The sequence below is a fragment of the Euprymna scolopes genome, chromosome 22 (assembly GCF_053919585.1).
Source record: "Euprymna scolopes isolate OS-2025 chromosome 22, ASM5391958v1, whole genome shotgun sequence".
Taxonomy (NCBI): Eukaryota; Metazoa; Mollusca; class Cephalopoda; order Sepiida; family Sepiolidae; genus Euprymna; species Euprymna scolopes.
In genome coordinates this window covers 1,641,839-1,663,539 of record NC_136503.1, presented here as the reverse complement: position 1 = coordinate 1,663,539, position 21,701 = coordinate 1,641,839, and the positions used below count along the sequence as shown (strand labels likewise).

Genomic DNA, 21,701 nt, shown 5'->3' with positions numbered 1-21,701 from the left:
CACACATATATATATATATATATATATATATATATATATATATATATATATATATATATATATATATATATATATACACATACATATATATATATGTATGTATATATATACATATATATATATATATGTATATATATATATATATATATATATATATATATATATATATATATATATATATATATATATATATATGCTTCACGAACACATTGCTTGAAAAGTTCAGGATCTTGCTGTGTGTTCTCATGTCACAGGAACAAACGTAGTCAAGCAATGGCAATTCTTTACCATGAGTTTGTAGCTATCATACGTGTGTATGTGTGAGAGGGCGCTTGAGTATATATATATATATATATATATATATATATATATATATATATATATATATATATATATATATATAAGTTTATAAAAAGTGTCAAGGTGCTTTAGAAATTTCTGATGGACTCATTCGGTTTCCTTAAAGCATCTCTCGATAACACATATTACATGTTGCCTATATATATATATATATATATATATATATATATATATATATATATATATATATATATGTGTGTGTGTGTGTGTGTGTGTGTGTGTGTGTGTGTGTGTGCTCATCATTCTTTTCTGTCCTGTTTAAAATACAGTGCTCTATATTTTGAAGACATATTCGAAGTAAAATATATTCTCATATTTTCAAATTTATAATGTAAAATTCTAATAACAATAATAATAATAATAATAATAATAATAATAATAACAATAATAATAATAAAAAAAAAAATAATAATAATAATAATAATAATAATAATAATAATAATAATAATAATAATAATCCTGAGTTCGTTTGATAAGGTCTCCCTGAAAAGAGATGGGATTCATTCTCAGAGAACTCTCCCTCAATCCCGGTTTCAAATCAGACCTTCAAAGATCAAGAATTTTCCTAAGGATATTGCTGGTGCCAATAATTGCAGAAGTCCTAAGAACGCCTAATACATCAGGGATTCCTAGTATTTTCGAATGTTCTTGCAGACAATTTCATAGCACACCTAGTGTACCAAATACCACCGGGATTACTTAGATTTTAACACCATGTATAAGTTTTATTTTCAAGACTAACTCAGCGTGATTGCCACACTTCTCGTTCTCAATTACGTTGTTGTCCTAGGGTATTGGAAAGTCTATGATCTGGTTGTTATAATAATAATAATAATAATAATAAGAAGAAGAAGAAGAAGAAGAAGAAGAAGAAGAATGAAGAATTTATTTTTATTTCTTTTACTATTGGATCCGTTGCGCGCGTTGTATAATTTTTATCCTGCGTTAACACTAACATCATTTACATTCTATATATATGGAAAGCAAATAACAGACGTCATTGAGCAAATATTAATGCCATTGGTAGCTTAAACAAGTGCACATAATATGTGTGTGTGTGTGTGTATATATATATATATATATATATATATATATTGATAGCTTAAACAAGTGCACATAATATATATATATGTGTGTATATATATATATGTATATATATATATATATATATATATATATATATATATATATATATACATGAATGAAAGTTTGTGATTTTATTATTCAACAAGGAATACAAAACTTTTATATATATATAAATGTATACATGTGTTTGTATATATATATATATTGAGTACTCCAGATGTGTTTATCGGTATGAACTGCCTTCCTCTGTGAACATTTTTATTTGTATCACGTCCTCATCAAACTGCGGGTGGTGTTTTAACATAACGCGCAAACCAAGATGTTTTTCTTTTCCAGTCAACGGCATTTCTAGAAGCAAAAAGAAACAGAAAGAAAAATACTTAAACATTTCGACGCACGAGACAATCTACATATGAATATGATTTCAGAAGATCTTAACAGGATCCACTCTCTCTGCCGGGCAAGTGATGGATCTACAGGTCCTTACCTGATCGGTATGACGTTATTCCCAAGTTGAACTTTCTACTTTAGTAATTGCCTCACAACGTTTGGAGCCTCGTCTTCCTTTCCATTTAACTTCTAAAAATGGTGTAGTTCGTCAGCATTCGTTAATTCAGAAGGTATTTCATTAAATAAGATAAACATGTCGTGTTCATTTGATCTGTACATAGGTTTTTCTAACGTGGAACAGTTTACACAATGAAAAGATGTTTTTACCATTAGACAAAACAGAACGGTCTTAACAGTATGATGTAATTCAGTTCAACTTACAAATAGACACGATCATTTCAGTAATGATCACAGAGTCTGAAAATGTTATGGTTCCTTTACAGCAGTTTAAAATTCGAAACGTTATATTATAATCATTCTTTTATAGCAATGTTGTTTAGTTCATATAAATTGATTCTTGAATTTAGTTTTGACTTTCCCTGTTTGATCGGATTATATTGGATTTGTTTTGACGATGCGTAAAGTCAGTCGAAAGTTCGATGCGAAAGGAAAAATAAAGTGCGAGACATTTATGATAATTTAAGAGAAATCGTTTAAGATGTATTCAGTCAGACACTAAGGTAAATATCAGGAAATTTGTTGTTATTTTGGCAAAAGTATATATATATATATATATATATATATATATATATATATATATATATATATATATAGTTTTTGTTGTTGATTTTAAAACGATATTAATGTTACCGTCTTCACCTTATTTATATATATATATATATTTTATATTTTAATATATATATAACATTTATATAATTTTTATATTTTTAATATATATATAATATATATATACATCTCCATAATAATAATAATTATAATAATAATAATAATAATAATATATATATATATATATATATATATATATATATATATATATATATATATATATATATATACCTCGGATCCATTTTCTCAAAATGACAAATCTTGAAAATAGATCTTTTTCGTAACAAACCAAATATATATATATATATATATATATATATATATATATATATATATATATATATATATATATGAGAAGAATGTTGCAATAGGCTTACAGCATTGTGTGTAGTGTGAAAAAAGTTTTCTTTGAAGGCTATATCAATGCGGTTTGTAGGAAACATTGTGGACACGAGTTAGTATATAAAAAATAATGACAACATTAGGATAAATGTTCATTTTTATATGCTAATTTGTGTCCACGGTGTTTCCTACGAATCGTATTGATATAGCCCTCAACTCCTTTCTATCTGTCTTTCTGTCTCTCTCTCTCTTTCACACACACACATGCACACATACACACACACACACAAACACACACACACACACACATATATATATATATATATATATATATATATATATATATACATATATATATATATATATATATTCCATGGGTTATGAAATGGTTCAGCTTCGTTTTATAAATGTTTCATTGTATAACTATAAATAAACACTCCCTTTAAACAACTGTAAACAAGTATATACTTGAGTGTATTTATTTGGAATATTCTTTGAAAAAGATTAATTATGTTAAGACAGACAAACAGTGGATTATTCTGTAAATTTACTTTGCTCGACTGATAAAAGGAACACACTTTTTTGGCTTAGTAGACAATTTTATGTACATTTAACAGGAAATGTTTGCAAGACTAGGCATACCAGGAACTATTGCATCTACCAAATGCACGCAATTTTCGTCAGAAGAATTCCAAAACTTTTCAAAAGTACTCTCAACTCAATTCATCACCTAGAAAGTCTACTATCTCTCCCATGAGCAAACGAACGGGTTGAAAGATTTAATAACGTATTCAATAAAGCTACTAAAATGGGATCATTATATATATATATATATATATATATATATATATATATATATATATATATTAATATATATATAAATAATGGCTGATAGGAAGGGGCGCGGTGGATACTAGAAAGCTGATTGGCTAACTAGAAATCCTCAACATATATAAAAACAAGAAGCAACCACAGAATTCGCGCATAAAGCCTGACGAATCCTATAGTGGATGAAACGCAGAATATTCAGTGTAGCTTAATCGCCATATATATTTTATAAATTACTATATATATATATATATATATATATATATATATATGTATGTATATATATAATGATATATATATAATGATATATGTATATATATAATGATATATGTATATATATATATATATATATATATATATATATATATGATTAATTTTATCAGCTTAGCATTTTAATATTTTTACTAGTTTTAGTTAAGTATTAATTATTTTTATTCGTTACTTCTCTTCTTTTCAGAGACAATACATATCTTCTGAAAAGGCTGTCTGCCTGATGAGGACATTGAACCTAACCAAGTTTTTTTTTTTAATCGCCAATCGCATTTCTGCTCCGTATTTGTTTAATTCCATTGCTAGGGTGCAATCCGGAAAGGCTGAAGTAAACGCCAGGGTACGCGAAGATGCGGACGTTTGAGCAGTAGAAATCAAGTATTGTATAACAAGCGCTCTTCTAACCACTGGACCACTTATCGGTCGCAATTCATCTAGTTGCCTTTCATTCATGTAATGACAAAAAGACTTTCACAGATTTCTACCAGAAATACTATTTTAAAAAAATTAAAAACACAAAAACGAAAGAACGCACTATATTTTTCTTTGTTTTTTGGGTGTTTGAAAATAGTCTGTACATTTTAAGAACCGGAAGAGTGTATATATTACTACGCACTAGAGGAGAGAAGAAAGAAAAAATTAAAAACCGAACGATTGCTGTGAACGGACGCGCGAAAAATGGGAACAACAGTCTAAACCAAAATTCTAATAAAAATCAAAATTCATGGCGGCTCGTGTGTAGATAGTGTACTACTGCTGATCCATTATATATATATATATATATATATATATATATATATATATATATATATATATATATATATATATATATATATAATGTGTGTATGTATATGTGTGTGTTCCTACATTGAAAACGTTGTTTAAATGCTAAATTAAATTGAAATACGTATATAAAATACGTCTAAAAGCTATATAATTCAAATACTTATTTGTTTAAATCAATATATTTCGACGGAAGCCGCCTTCATCAGGATTATTTTTCACGCAGATACTTAATAATTTCATTTCGTTTCGACAAAACATCACGCAACAGAAGAAAAAAATCCTGTTAAAGGTAGGTTACGTCAAAATATATCGATTTAAATAAATAAGTATTTGTTTGTTTAAATCTTTCTGTTGTTTGGCCATATTATATATGCTTATTTCAATTTAATATATATATATATATATATATATATATATATATATATATATGGTTATAAATGTAAATTGTATGTATGTTAAAGTGCTTTAAATAATTGAATATCCCGAAAGAACAGAAAAACAAGATAAGCTTATACATGCATATGTAACTAACGGTTCCATTTAAGGCAATTTCCAACTGGACACACCAGCACATATTGAAAAGATATGAAGATCTACGAGCCTGGCGTATCAGAAATGGCTGGAACATTATTATATTTTCATATCAAAGTCGGACGTCAGCTCAAATTCCACGTTTTTTTAATAATTCTGGTTTTTCGCGATCAGAAAAGAAAAACTACGAAAAGAAAATACAAGACAAAAATCTATCTTCATCAGCAAAGTTATCGCAGTTCCACAGAATAATGACAATCCAACAAATTCTCTTGGATTCTCACCATTCTGTGGAATTGCGATAACTTTTCTAATGCAAATAATTTTATTTTTTAAGATGTATTTCCTCTTGTCTGGTTGAGACAGACCAAAATTATTGGCCATGAGTTATTGGTAATGATGCTTCGACCTTGAAATCATGGTTGAACTCACAATCATGATTTCGATGAAGACTTTGTTTCAAGCAATGCTGCTGTACAAGCAACAGCTATAATACGAGAATGTTTTTTTTTATAAATCAACACGCACAATATATGATTGGTTGTTGCAATATTGCAATAAAAACATATAGTTATAATATCATAAAAAATATAATAATGATTGAGAATATATTTTAGTAATGCTGTCCGGTGCTGGTGTGAAGCGATCTTTCCAAGTCAGTGTCCATTCAATGAATAACACATACACCATATCTTTTCAACAATGCCAGTTAATGATTAAATAATAAACTAAGACAGCAATTGTTTGCATTTGTTCTGGTTAATTTATATTATAGATATATGATATTGGTTACATAGTTTTTAACTTTTAGTAAAATATTTATGTGTGTGTGTGCGTGTGTGTGGGTGTGTGGGTGGGTGTGAATAAAAAACTATGATGTTGTATATTATAAATGAATAGCATTATCGAAATAAATGTGTTAAATCAGCTAATCAAAAATAATAAACTATATTTACCGCGTGATTTACATAAAATTAGATGCGACGTTTCGAAATTTTTGAGATGAGGATTGATTATTCCTATGATTGGGATTCTTTGGACTACTATTCTCATCTTGAGTGTCATTTTCATGACATTTCAATCGATGTAAGCCCCAACCTTCTTCAGGTTTATCTTGTCGAACTGTGGAAACTCTCTGTCGAACTGGGAAATTTGCATGGAATTTCGAACGGAACCCTTTATTTAATCCATGCGGGTAGCATGCTCTAATTTCGTCCAGGATCCGTGGTGTAGTGGATAAAATACTTAATAAAATTCAGTTGTATTGTTACACTCTCTGGAGGTTGAAGGTTCAACCCTTAGTGTAAGCAACACTACAAATACAAGTGCAAATTACTTAGGACTTCTAAACTGACATGGCTGACAGAACGAGAGCATGCTACCTCCAAGGATTAAATAAAGAGTTCTGTTCAAAATTCCGTGCAGATTCATGAGTTCAGCAGATAAATTTCTGAGTTTGACAAGCTAGACTTGAAGAAGATCGGAGGTTATATCGACTTAAACGTTGTGAAAATGGCACTCGAGCTGAGAAGAGTATTTCGAAGAACCCAAATGACAAGTAGAAAGAAATGGTTTGTAATTTTACTTTTACACAGAATTTCCTTGAGACATACAAGTCTAAGTTCCGTACAACTTAAAAGGTTGGGAAACGTTAATTTACTTAGGAACTCTTTTATAATCATCTAAAAGGCTTCGGTTTTGAGATGAAGAAATCATATTCTGAACAAGAATCAGAAAATATTGTCATCTTTGGTTCAGTAGCTTTTTTATTATTATAATCTGTTCTAGAATGACTGAGGATCTACTAGAAACTTTTTGAAAAACACGTCACTTCTTTTATTAATTTACGTTAAAGCCTCTTTTAGTCTGGAGAGAAAATGAGCAAAGATAGCCTGTTTAGAGAGTGTATATTGAAGCAAGGGCTGTGTAATTCATACCACCCTTGTTCTGAGTCGGCATTGATTGAGTCCAGTAGCACAAAGTCCAGGACGACTGGAAACAATCCCGGGTTAACAGAGAAAGACTGATGTGATTTCGGAGTTTTCCTTCTCTCAGATTAGTTGCACAACCAAACTTGGAGTCTACCTACCCTACAGTTTTAACTCATAGCTGGAGACAGGATATATAAATTCTTAAATTTTCTAGGAGTATTAAGGAAAGTGAACACTAGCTCCGACAAAATAATGAATAAAAACCATCAAAACCAAACTGCAATGTTTTTTTTTCACACATTTTTTATTATTTAATTAACAGTGTTTTGTAAACGATATTCTTTATTCATATGACGTCATGCGATTTAGGATTTAGTTTTAAAACTTATTTGAAAACATCTCCCTCTCAACAGATTTGTGTCGATAAAAAGGTTTTAGTTTAAAATTCTCTGAAATCCGGAAATCTTGGAAAACAAAATCATCCCCAACAGCTAAACTCACGAGCCGTCACTGAATAAGAATTTCTAAAATATAGGATTTTCCAGGTGTTCTTTCTTGGCGACCTAGGCTCATATCTCCAAATACAATGTTCATTTTATGCAAAGAAACAGAAATTTAATATTTAAATTTTTAGTGAAAACAATTTTTTGTTCTGTTTTTCCATTTAAAATTTTACATGTTTTTTTATTGTGCAAAATGGAAATTAACACTGTCTTTTTTACTTAAAAACGACACAGAAACTATGCATGACTATAATTCGATTAATAACTTGATTTGATAAAAATGGGAAATCTCTTGATCGAGTTATCGCCCTTAGCTACGTGCTTTTTCGCGTAGCAAAATATTTGAGAATCTAATAGCCATTATAATCTTTGCTGCAACGCTGTCAGCAGAAACAATAAAATGAGATTTGATTCTGTTTTACGATTAAACGTAAGAGCTGTAAATAAATGATTTTTTATTAAATAAAATATTTTAGATTTTAGAGTGGGGTTCACTTTACTATAAATTTAACGAAAAATGATCAAACAATTCTTTAACATTTCGTTTATATTGCCGGAATATCCGCCATTTTCGAAATCCAAAAGAAAAGGGTGGCCTTTGTTTTTGTGGTATGTTCACGAGAAATGAGCACTCACACTTGTTGGTAAGGAGTTGGTGATCATTTTACGCTATATGCATATAATAAAGCGAAACTTCATTGTGAAATCAGGGAGGATTTTTCCAGATATTTCTAGACTTTTCACGTGTAATCGCCTGAAAAAAATAGAATCTTTTTTATTTTTCCATGGACAGCGAAGAGTAAAATTTTACCGAAAATTTTAAAAGAAAATATTTGTTTTCATTAAACTTAATCGTCTAAAGTCTACTTGATGGTGACTTCTGGAAATCGGCAAGCTGTGTCCATAGTTACCTTTTACAATTTAGGTCGGATGTTTTCTATATATATATATTTTTTTTTTGTTTGTTTTTAGAAGAAGGAAATTAATACTTAAAACTGTTTTCTTTTTATATTTGAATAGGCATTTTCCAGGTTATTACAAATAATCAAATGAAACTTTTATGGAGGGGCATTCTACTTTTACAACCTTGACAATCAGACTTAGGGTTAGTAATAATAAATTGGTTAACTATTTTAACGCAATGTTTACAAACTAATGAAATTAATACTTTAAGCGATAACAAAAATTATTGCTTTCAATTTCTGATTTCCACACCAGAAATCGTCATTTTTTTTTCCATTGGGGGTCACCACTTATCAAGGCTCGAAGGCCACTCAGGGATAAGGGTTATTGCGTGTACAGTAATCAATGAGATAGTATTGTAGTAATCATTAGTATTGGGGGTTTCGATAGAGTGTCTTACTTAAGGGGGCGGTTTGTCAGGAGTTTGTTTATGTTGGACTTGTCATCAAGTAAGCGTTTACAATTAAACCAATTTCAAATAGACCTTTTTTATTTTTGTAAGTCTATATAAAAGAATTAGTCGTATTTTCAAATTTAAGCTTAGCTTGGGTCGCGAAGTGAAAAAGCACTGATTACCGCTCTGATGTTCCCTGGAGTTTGTTTTTTTTTTTTAATAAGGAAAACGTTTTCGTTCTTCATAGAAATGCACATGCGCAGATCAACAAAAGGTTACGGCGCTTAACGCACGCGCAAGTCTTCGTCTGCAACAGTCAAATGAAAAAAATGAATTTAAAAAAGCCGATGTTTCTCTGCATTTTTCTCATGAACTTTAAATTTAAACATCACCAACATGACCGACGCGCATTTTATTGCAACAAATTAAAACGTTCCGATTTTTTTTTTTTCAAATAAATTTCATCATCGCTTTTTTAAAAAAATGTCTTGCTTTTCTTTTTTTATTTATTTAATTCATTTCTTTTGTTTAATTAAACTTATATTTGAATTCAGGTGATAAAAAAATGTCACATTTTATCCGACATCATATTACCGTTAAAATAAATGTTTATTTCTTTCTTATTTAGAATTCCACTTTAAAAGAAAATATAGAAATTAGACAAATCTTGATAATGTACAGAACAAAGATATCATATTCCAAAAATCATATAAATCAATCAAGTATTTTTTTAACTAAGACAATTAAATTTATTACGAAAAGAGACGTTTTATTTTTTGATCCGCCATCTTTTATAAATATTTTATAAATAAGGAGAGACAACTCAATTCGAACTATCGAAATCAAAATCCGCCTTGTAATGAATACAATTAACTTTTAACATCGTTGAAAATCGTAAGTTTGATTTTCTTAGTAAAAACAACCCATTTGATCAATTTACGTGATTCTTGGAATATGAGGATAACATACCACATGAATATTTATCTGCATAAAAAAAAAATCAGATTGAATTCAAAATAAAAACCGTTTATTTCGTTTCTATTACAAGGTGAAACGATAAAATTGTCGCTAAGAAAAGATAACGTGATTCCATTTCCGTTTGATGAAAACCGTTTTTTCTTCTTTTTTTTTGCAGATCATCTGCTAGTTGGCCATCTGTGTACAAATCCCAAGAGCGATAGGAGCCTTCTATCATGTCTGAAAGTGACACAATGTTTAGCTAGCGAGATCGGAGATGCACCGCTGTAAACCTTGCTTTCTACCGATCCAAGTTATGACAACAGGACCATTTCCAGCGCCCTCAAAAGCCATCGCTGGATTGACACAAATAACAGGGACATGCCCAGGGTGATGAAAACAAAGTTTTTTTTAACCAGGGTTATGGTCTTTGGTGTGATTTCTAGTGAGGGCCACATCATACCAGCTCATATCTTTGAAGTCTGCTTGAAAGTCAACACCAAAGTGTACCTGGATGTGCTGAAGAGTGTCGTCATCCCCTGTTGCAATCAGGTGGCTGCTGGTAGACCTTGGGTGTGACAACAGGACTCGGCGTCGGCCCACAAGTCCAAAGAGACTCGGGTTTGACTACAGAAGGATTGTTACGACTTTGTACCCTTCTATCACTGGGCTCGGTCCTTTCCTGGCATGAACCCGCTAAACTACTTTGTTTGGTCATACGTCGAGAATATCACCAATATGACCTCTTACACCAAAGCCAGCCTGATCTCCGCTATCCGGAGAGTATTCGACGAGCTTCTGCTGACGCTCGTGGAAAAGGTATTCTCCTAGTTCCGGACCCGCATCGAGGCGGTGATTGAAGCTGAAGGCGGTTACATTGAATAGATGTCAGCTCTAATACATAATCAAGTTACTTGAATTGATTTTTTCAATAAAAGTTTGAAAATAAATATGTAGTGTTTTCTTTAAGGCGACAACTTTATCTTTTGACAAAATAATATTTTTTACGAAACAAGACGCATAACAATATATTTTACGAAACAATACGCATAACAATATCCAAAAGTCAAGCAGAATCATTAAAATATGGATTTTTATTATCTATTTCTGCTTTAAAAACTGACAACTTTCACTTCTCTTTCACTTTCCTATTTCGATTTGCATTTATTTAGGAAAACAAAAATTACAAAAAAATATGCTGCACCTATTTTTCGCTGTAAGAAGATATTGTTGAAAATTGGGGACACATACCTCATCACCGGAGCCTGCGACATCCAGAAAAGTTTGAAAAATTACTATGAACACATTTTGTTTGACGAAATACTAAGACGCACACAATGTGTGTGTATTTTATTTACAACATGGAGAACTGAAGAGTTACAATAAAAGGGGAGAGAATCCCCACAGTAAAAGGGTTTTGGAAAGGGGCAGATAACCCTATAGCAATTGAATATATATCAACACTCCTCCTCAATTGCTGACAGTCTGCATTATAGTTTATGGAGTCCCAAAAGTTCCCTGAGCCTTACAAACTGTGTGCTTCCAAGTCCTTTAGTTAGCAGGTCGGCTACCATCTCTTTACTTGGACAGTATTCGAGCTTAACAGTTTCCCGCTCGACCAGTTCTCGAACATAGTGGAACTTTATGTCCACATGTTTGGCCCTTCCATGATACTGTGGACTCCTTGCCATACATATGGTTGACTGGTTGTCCTCATATATAAGGGTTGGTGTTACTGGAGATCCTAGCAAGGCACTTTGAAGATTCTGCATCCAAACAGCCTCCTGTGCTGTACTTGCCAATGCCATGTACTCAGCTTCGGCTGTTGATAGAGCAACACAGGTTTGCCTTTTGCTTCTCCAGCTGACTGCCGCACCACTCAGCTTAAAAACATATCCAGATGTTGATCTGCGATCATCCAAATTACCAGCCCAGTCAGCATCGGAGTACCCCAGGAGATTGGTGGCTTTCTTCTTGTCATAAAGTAAACCATATCCTTGTGTACCGTTTAAGTACCGGAGGATATGTTTCACAGCCTTCCAGTGTTCCATTGTAGGTTGAGAGCAGAATCTCGAAACATTTCCAACGGCATGAGCAATATCCGGTCGTGTCCTTGTCGACAGGTACAATAGGCTCCGAACTGCAGACTGATACAACTCTTTGTTGACCAGTTTACTTGTTTCCGTTGCCTTCGTCAATTTTGTTCCGGGATCAACTGGAGTAGACACAGGTTTGGAATTCTCCATCTGGAACTTTCTCAAGACATCTCTTGTGTATGTAGGCTGTCCAATCCATATTTTTCCTGCTTCGGGATAAATAATCTTCACACCCAAAAAATGGTGTAGTTTTCCCAAATCTTTTATTTTGAAAATCTTTGATATCGCTTTCATGAAATCTTCAATAAGACTTGTGGATTTACATGCCACAATGATGTCATCAACATAAACAGCTGTTATGAAAATGTCTCCTCCTGAAGATTTTATGTAGATGCAAGGATCACTTTCCAACTATTTGAAGTCCATCTTCTTCAGCTGACCATGCAGTGCATCATTCCAACATCGTGGGGACTGCTTCAAGCCATAAATACTTCGCTTCAATTTACAGACAAGATGTTCCTTGCCTTTAACTTTGAAACCCTCTGGCTGCCTCATGTAGATTTCCTCCTTCAGCTCTCCATTCAGGAAAGCAGTGGCTATGTCCAATTGATGCAGCTTCAGATCATGCTGTGCTGCTAGTGCAATAACTGTTCGCACCGATTCAAATCTCACAACTGGGCAGAAAGTCTCGTCATAATCGATTCCTTGCTTCTGAAGAAAACCTTGAGTTACAAGTCGAGCTTTATAGTGTTCCATATTACCATCAGCATCGTATTTTCGCTTTAACACCCACTTGCTACCAATAGTTTTTCGTCCACTGGGCAATTCCGTCAGGTCCCATACTGTATTAGAATGTAAGGAAGAAATTTCGTTATTCATTGCCTTCAACCATTCATTCTTTTCAGGACCAGAAAGTGCTTCCTTCATGGTCAATGGGTCATTTAAGTTATGCGCCATGTAAACCCATTCGCCATACGGATCTGGGGTTTTCTTTAACCTTGATGATCTTCGGGGTCCTGTTAGCTCTTGTGGGTTGTCTTCATCATCGGAGCTATCTTGGTGTCCAATTTCTACCAGAGATGGATTTACAATTTCTTCTTTCTCCTGTTCAACTATTGAACCTGATTCATTGAAGATGACATCTCTGCTATGGAACACTCTGGATTTTCTGGTATCAAAGAGTCGATACCCTTTTATACCAATCCCGTAACCAAGGAATTTGCACTTCTTTGCTTTTGAGTCCATTTTGAATCTTTCATCCTTCGGTACATGGACAAAAGCATCACATCCAAAAATGCGTAGGTGTTTCACATTAGGCTTACGTCCCTTCAGCACTTCATATGGTGTCATACCTTCTACTGCATTTGTTGGGCTCTGATTTCTAATATACGAAGCCGTTGATAATGCCTCAGCCCAAAATTTCTTAGGCAGCTTAGAATCCGATAGCATTGATCGAACCATCTCCACCAATGTTCGGTTCATCCTCTCTGCAACACCATTTTGGTCTGGCGTTTTTGGAACAGTATACTCGTGCTTAATCCCCTCCTTCTTCAGGTAGTTTTCAAATTCTTTTGAAGTATACTCTCCTCCATTGTCGATTCGTAAAACCTTTATATTTCACCAGTGAACTTTTCCACCATAGTTTTCCATTCACTAAATTTTTTTTTTTGGGGGGGGGACATCTCGTTTGTTTTTGAGCACATATATCCACACAAATCTGGATTTGTCATCAATGAACGTGACAAAATATTCGGCACCACCAAGCGATTTTGTCTCTATCCTTCCACAAACATCGCTATGCACAATTTCAAGAAGCTGAGTTGCTCGCTTTCCTCCAGATTTTGGAAACGATGAACAATGATGTTTTCCATCCAAACAAGGCTCACAAAACTTAATTTCCTTGTTTATATTATAGTCAAGGCCAGTAACTAGTTGGTCCTTTACTAGTTTTTGCAAGTTCTTTTCTCCAAGGTGGCCAAAGCGTCTATGCCAAATCTCCTCCTTTGTGTTACCATCTAAACAGGAGTTTGCTGCATGGGTTGATTCATTTATATCAGAACAGTTTAAATAATAAAGGTTCCCAATTTTGGAACCTGTAGCCACCACCTTTTGCTTGTTATCTAAAAATTGACAATTTGAGTCATTGAAGATACAGGTTTTTCCAGATTTAGTGGCTCTGGACACACTCAAAAGATTGTAGGACAATTTAGGAACATATAAGGTCTCATACAACCTGCATTTCTGGTGTTTCCCGTCCGGTACACCCACTTTTAGCTCTATTGTTCCTGTTCCTATTGCCTCAACTGAGAATCCATCACCAAGGGTTATTTCCTCAGCTACATCCAATTTTCGAAAGTTAGAAAATTTTTCAATATCACTACACATATGACATGTGGCTCCAGAGTCCACAATCCAGTCACTCCTTTTTCCATTAGACAATAATGCATGATGTGTAAAAAGTCCAATACACTCAGCCTCACCAGAGTCGCTGGAGTTGTCCTGTATTTTCTTAGTAAAGAAAACTTTCTTTCTTGGAGGGTTCGACTTAACATTCTTTGTTTCAAGTAAACGGCAGTCACGTTTAATATGTCCATTTTTTCCATAGTGAAAACATTTAGGTCCCCGTTTGTTGACATGATGTTTTGATGTCATGGCTTTCAATTCCGTACTGTTAATTTCCCTCTCTTTAATTTTGCTTTCTTCATGCAACAAGCGTTCAGTCACTAACACCCATTTAGGAACGTCCTGACTTGCTTCAAGTGCTGTTACCAACATATTATAATCGTCTGGGAGAGTAGCCAGAAGGTGAACAACTCTATCCTCCTCGTCAATGAAATCGCCAATGACAGCCAATTCGTCAAATAATTCCATCATAGTCTTTATGTGTTCATGGACAGAGTCGCCGTCTTTTAATCTAAGGGAGTATAATTTTCTTCTCAGCGCTAGTTTATTTGCCCATGTTTTCTTTTGAAATTGGTCTGCCAATTTCTTCCACACAACTGCAGGGTCGTCAGGGTCTCCAATTAAATACAGTAGTGAGGTTTCTACTGAGAGCACAATAGTCGCTAAAGCCCGGTCTCTTCTCGATAAATATTTCACGTGGGATGCTGGCTCATTTCGTTTGTCCGGAACAATTTCTGTTTCATTAACTATATTCCATAGTCCATCCTTAATTAATGCCATTTTGCATTGGACCTTCCAGGTATTATAGTTTGAACCATTTAGTGGAACCAAGTTGCTTAGTTTTGTTTCCATTGTTATTTAACTTAAAAGAAAAAAACAATACAAAACTTCGACGACAAGAAAAACAATCCAAGATGGCGAAAAATTACCACACGTGTTTGCTTCACTATTATTTTCAAGACGTTATCACGTAGACTGGGCCCATAACCAATGTTGAAAATGAGTGGAAGTCATTTAATAAAAATGTGGGGACATATACCTCATCACCGGAGCCTGCGACATCCAGAAAAGTTTTAAAAATTACTATGAACACATTTTGTTTGACGAAATACTAAGACGCACACAATGTGTGTGTATTTTATTTACAACATGGAGAACCGAAGAGTTACAATAAAAGGGGAGAGAATCCCCACAGTAAAAGGGTTTTGGAAAGGGGCAGATAACCCTATAGCAATTGAATATATATCAACAGATATGATATTCCAAAATCACACAAATCGATCAATCATTTTTTTTATTATTTATAAAAAACAAATTTACAATTTTTAGCGATTAAGTATTTTTAGCAGTCATTGATGAGCCTTTGATTCTGGAGAGATTGTTAAGGGGGAGGTAACGAGCGGTGAATTTCAAATTCAATCAAATATGGCGACTTGCATCGAGCAAGTCATATAATTTGATTTTCTTAAATAAAATATACTTGATCAAATTATGCGATTTTTGGAATATGCCATCTTTGTTCTATCATAACTTTTCTTCGTTTTTGCAATTTAAATATTAATTATAATGCAAATGTAAATAGGAAATTAAATTAGTTTAAAAAAAAACTCACCAAAAAGAAGCAGAAAAAAACGAATTCAAGATTAATATAATTAGATGATTAAGAAAATATTAGGTAAAATATTTACTCACGAATTATTCTAAACGTTTAAAAATAATCACACATCTTTATTGGCACGGTAAAACTCCAAATTAGAACTGCCAAAATGTAAACACGTGTTTCGTTGGCTTTCGGTAAAATAAAATTGATACGCCATGCAATGAAATGAAGAGTTTTATAAAACAGGGGAGACAACTTAAAAATATGACACAACGATGAAACATGGTTTTAGAAAGAAGTAGTTTGAATGCCTAGCAGACATTGTTTTTGAGTGTCTCAGTGTAACAAAGCGCGTATGAGAAACTCAGCAGGCGAGGGATAGCTGGCTAGTGAAAATATAAGCAGTAGCAGCCGTTAAAGCACGTATGTAAATTAACAAGTGTGCACAAGCTTGCGTCACAAAAAAACGAGAGAAAAATACTCCACGTGGTCGAGAGGAGGACCAAGTTGCGTATCGGGGAAAATGGACGTGTAAAGTCGAGGGCGAGAAAACACTGGCTGACGGCTAGCGTGAGGTGACGAGGAGAAAGATTTTTAAAAGCACATGTGTGAGGAACCATGAATAAATGCGTTATATTTGCACCTAAAAATGCCGAGTCGGACTTTTGTTTCTTTCCTGTTTTATTTGTTTGTTATTTTGCGACTGTACCAGACAACGCGTGGGTCCGAGAGGTTTGAAATGTAACGACATAGTAAAAACGTAACGGCCACGTTACATAAAGTCTCTGTACAATTTTTTTATCGGGACAATCTGGCATGAGGATATTTTCCCTAAAAGTAACCCTTGACCAAATGTTTAAAATAACTTAATATTCTAAGCATGGCTTTTGCATTTTCCGTGGCATTGCTGTTGAAATTTGATCTAGATATCTTCAATTAAATTGCTTCTAAATTATGATGATTTATTAGTCAATTATGAATCAAAGAAATCATACCTTGCTGGTTTTAAGACGATTCACACTGGCAGTCAAGCTGACGCTACAAAATCATATATTATATATATATAATGATATATTATAAATATAATCATATATTATATATATAATCATATATTATAGATATAATCATATATTGTAGATATAATCATATATTGTAGATATAATCATATATTATATATATAATCATATATTATAGATATAATCATATATTGTAGATATAATCATATATTGTAGATATAATCATATATTATATATATATAATCATATATTATAGATATAATCATATATTGTAGATATAATCATATATTGTAGATATAATCATATATTATATATATAATCATATATTATAGATATAATCATATATTGTAGATATAATCATATATTGTAGATATAATCATATATTATATATATATAATCATATATTATAGATATAATCATATATTGTAGATATAATCATATATTGTAGATATAATCATATATTATATATATAATCATATATTATAGATATAATCATATATTATAGATATAATCATATATTGTAGATATAATCATATATTGTAGATATAATCATATATTATATATATATAATCATATATTATAGATATAATCATATATTGTAGATATAATCATATATTGTAGATATAATCATATATTATAGATATAATCATATATTGTAGATATAATCATATATTGTAGATATAATCATATATTATAGATATAATCAATTATTGTAGCTATAATCATATATTATAGATATAATCATATATTGTAAATATAATCATATATTATAAATATAATCATATATTATAAATATAATCATGTATTATAAATATAATCATATATTATAAATATAATCATATATTGTAGATATAATCATATATTATAGGTATAATCATATATTATTATATAACTATATATTGTAGATATAATCAGGTATTATAAATATAATTATATATTATCATTGTTTAAAAGTTTGACAGCTGAGTTTTACATATTCATTGGGTTGAGAAAAAATACAAGAAAGAAAGTCAAAACAAACAAGAAATTGACTTTAAAATTCTTTTTAGAATTAATTAATTTTGAAATTGTTATTATTGTATTAACGTTGTTATTGTTGTTGTTATTGTTGTCGTTATTCCTGTTGACAATAGAACAGATAGATACATGTGAATAGACTTAGGTAGATAGATAGATAGATAGATAGATATATAGATAGATAGATAGATATGAATAGACTTAAATAGATAGAAAGATATGAATAGACTTAAATAGATAGAAAGATATGAATAGACTTAGATAGATAGATAGATACATATGAATAGACTTAGATAGATTCATATGAATAGACTTGATAGATAGATACATATGAATAGACTTAGATAGATACATATGAATAGACTTAGATAGATACATATGAATAGACTTAGATTGATAGAAAGATATGAATAGACAGATAAATAAATAGGTACAGATCTCCACTTAGATGCTTGTAATCACGTCACCTTATATTTCGCACACACAAAAAAAAATTGAATGAAAATAACCATAACAATTATTTAGCATTCAACCCTAAAAAACGCTTAAAATATACTTCTGATGCTGTTTTAAAAATGTTCAAGTTGTGAAAGAAAGCAGAACGAAAAGGCGCACGGCGATTGAGAAGAAGAAGAAGAAGAAGAAGAAGAAGAAGAAGAAGAAGAAGAAGAAGAAGAAGAAGAAGAAGAAGAAGAAGAAGAAATGAAAGAGAAAAAAGAGAGAAAGAAATAATTACAAGGTGGGACGATAAAGTTTTCACCCTTAAGAAAACAACACTACAGCTTTATTATACATTTTTAAAAAATCAATTCAGATAGCTTGATCATGTAGTAAAGTGGACATTTATTCAATGTAGCCGCCTTCAGCCTCAAGCCCCATTGATACACGTCCGGAACTAGGAACATGTTTTTTCCACAAGCGCAGCGAGAGCTCGGCAGATACTCGGCAGATGGTGGCGATCAGACTGGCTTTGGTGTTGAGGGAGGTCATGTTGGTGCTGTTCTCAACGCATGATCAAACGAAGTTTTCCAGCGGGTTCAGGTCGGGGGAGGAGGGGGGCAGTGAGAAAAAGGTAAAAAGTCATAGAACACCTGAAGCCAAGCCTGAGTCTCTTTGGACTTGTGTGCCGGCGCCGAGTCCTGCAACACCCAGGATCTGCTAGCGGCCACCTGATTGCACCGGGGGATCACAGCACATCCAGGTACACTTTGGTGTTGACTTTCAAGCCGGCTTCAAAGATATGAAACTACTTGTAACGAAAATTTACGACAAACAATACATTATTTTTATTATTTAAGATAATCAATTTGTCGAATTTTTCACGTTACATATATTTCAATAACTAGGAATTCGCCGTTTTCACCAAAATCGATTACACCCTATGATTAAAAAATGGCGGCTTTGATGTCATCTCGGAGGAAAAAATTTAAATTTTTGGAAATGATAAAAAGAATTACTGGATTATATTCTGTAAAATTTTGTTATTTGTATTTTTTGTTTTTGAAGTTTTGTTATTTGTACTTTTCTTTTCGTCATAACGAGGTGTGTATTTCACAAATTAATATTTTATTTAACGAATTTACCGGTGAGTGTTATGTCTTGATTCAGCAAGATTTGCAAACAAAAATAAATAAATAAATAAATGAAATAAAAATAAATGTTAACGAGAGATGAAAGAATTCCAAAACACTACAAATCAAGTTGAATTGCTTTAGAACGAATACCAATTCAATTTGTTTTCACGTAGATAGCTTAAGATTGTTGATGTAAATCACCTAAAAAACTCAGGTTAGAAGATTGAGCACTTTTAATAATTTAAAAAGAATCCTGAGATAGTCCTATAAGAGATCAATAGTGTTCATCTGTTTTGTATTTAGTAAAGAAATTTAAATGAAAATAATTAATAAAAATTAAAATTTAAAATAAGTTTTAAGAGGGGCGTCTCCAAAGTAATGCTTCCTATTTTTTATTTCGCTGGAATGGGTCGGGGGAGATTGCAAATAACGTTGTTATGATGACTGAACTTATGCATTCATGACCTACAAGTTTCACCACTATGCTGCACATAATGATGGTGTGAGACTATAAGAAAGCAACCCTTGTCGTGGAGGTGCGTCAGAAGCAGAGATGCGTCATTGATTTCCTGGCAAAAGTGCATTGAGAATAGTTATGACTATGTAGGAAAACAAAATTCTGGAGCACAAAAAGTCGCGCGTTTTAATGGTAATACTCCCGTCTTCGTAGCTCTTAAACATTTTGAGCTAAAAAAAATAGGAGGTTTTACTTTTGGAACTATCCAGTATTTAGTTCGGTTTTTCTGTTTTATGGCATATCTACACTTTTTTTTTTGTTATTTACTGCTAAAAATATCACCTACTAGAAACAATTCTTTAAATGCAAGCTTTTATGTTACCTATGCATGGGGAAGTGGTTTTCATGTCTATTCAGACAAAGCTCACTTCCCTTTAACAACTGTAACAAAGCTTTGTCATGGCTAATAATACCTTTCCCAAGTATCGAATTCATCAACGTGACATTTTCAAACGACATGAATAGGGATAAGTACATGAAAGATGCTTCGAAGTTTGTTGCAAAAAAGATAGGCTTCTTCTACCCGGCTAGAAAACTTGTAAACAAATGAAAATGAAGTAATATAGAAAAACAGGAAGAAAAGAAAATGCAGAAGCAAAAACATACATAAAAAATAGAAATAAATAAAAAAGGGAACAGATTAATAAGAATAAAGAAAGAAAAATAAAAATATTATGAATCAGGTATTCCGAGTTCAAATCAAGTTGAATCTTTGAATTTATTCATACTTATCATTATCATCGAAAATGTCAATGGGAAAACGGATGAACGCCCTTCTATGGTAAAGTAAAAGACTGAAATGATTTTAATTGTTCTATCAAATATTCAAATATCATTTTTTGTTGTCAAACTTAAATATGAAATTGTATTTTATTGTTTATTGGTTTGTAAAGGTTAAGTTTGCAACATGATTTTATTTATTTGCGGACTGTTATCCTCATCTTTATAGTTGTTGATGTTGTTGTTGTTGTTGTTGTTATTTCACTACGTTTCGGCCAAATTTTTTTTTTATTATTATTCAATTTTCACCATAAACAAGGCACAGTGCCACTTTGAAGCAGGGGGCTACTATTAGGGACTTAATTAGCGGGGTATTATGAAGGGAGATGAGTAGAAAGATGTTTGTTAACATTACACTTGATCTTCTGCGTATCATTGCAGTTGGGAAAGCAGAATCCCGGAAGGGAGTTCCAAAGACCCGCAGTTCTGGGGAAGAAACTATTGGAGTAAAAGGCTTTCTTGCACCTAGGGATCTCTACTGTAAAGGGATGAGACTTAGTAGCTTGTCGGGTTTGTCGGGGGTAGTTACGTCGGGGAGGTACAAGTGTTTGCAGTTCGTCAGAGCATTCAC

The 21,701-nt window shown here is 32.2% G+C and overlaps 1 pseudogene; it reads right to left on the bottom strand.

Annotated features, from left to right (window-relative positions):
• Positions 1–11,617: 11,617 nt before the first annotated feature.
• On the bottom strand, positions 11,618–12,373 carry LOC145243801 (uncharacterized; annotated as a pseudogene).
• Between the last annotated feature and the right edge of the window lie 9,328 nt (positions 12,374–21,701).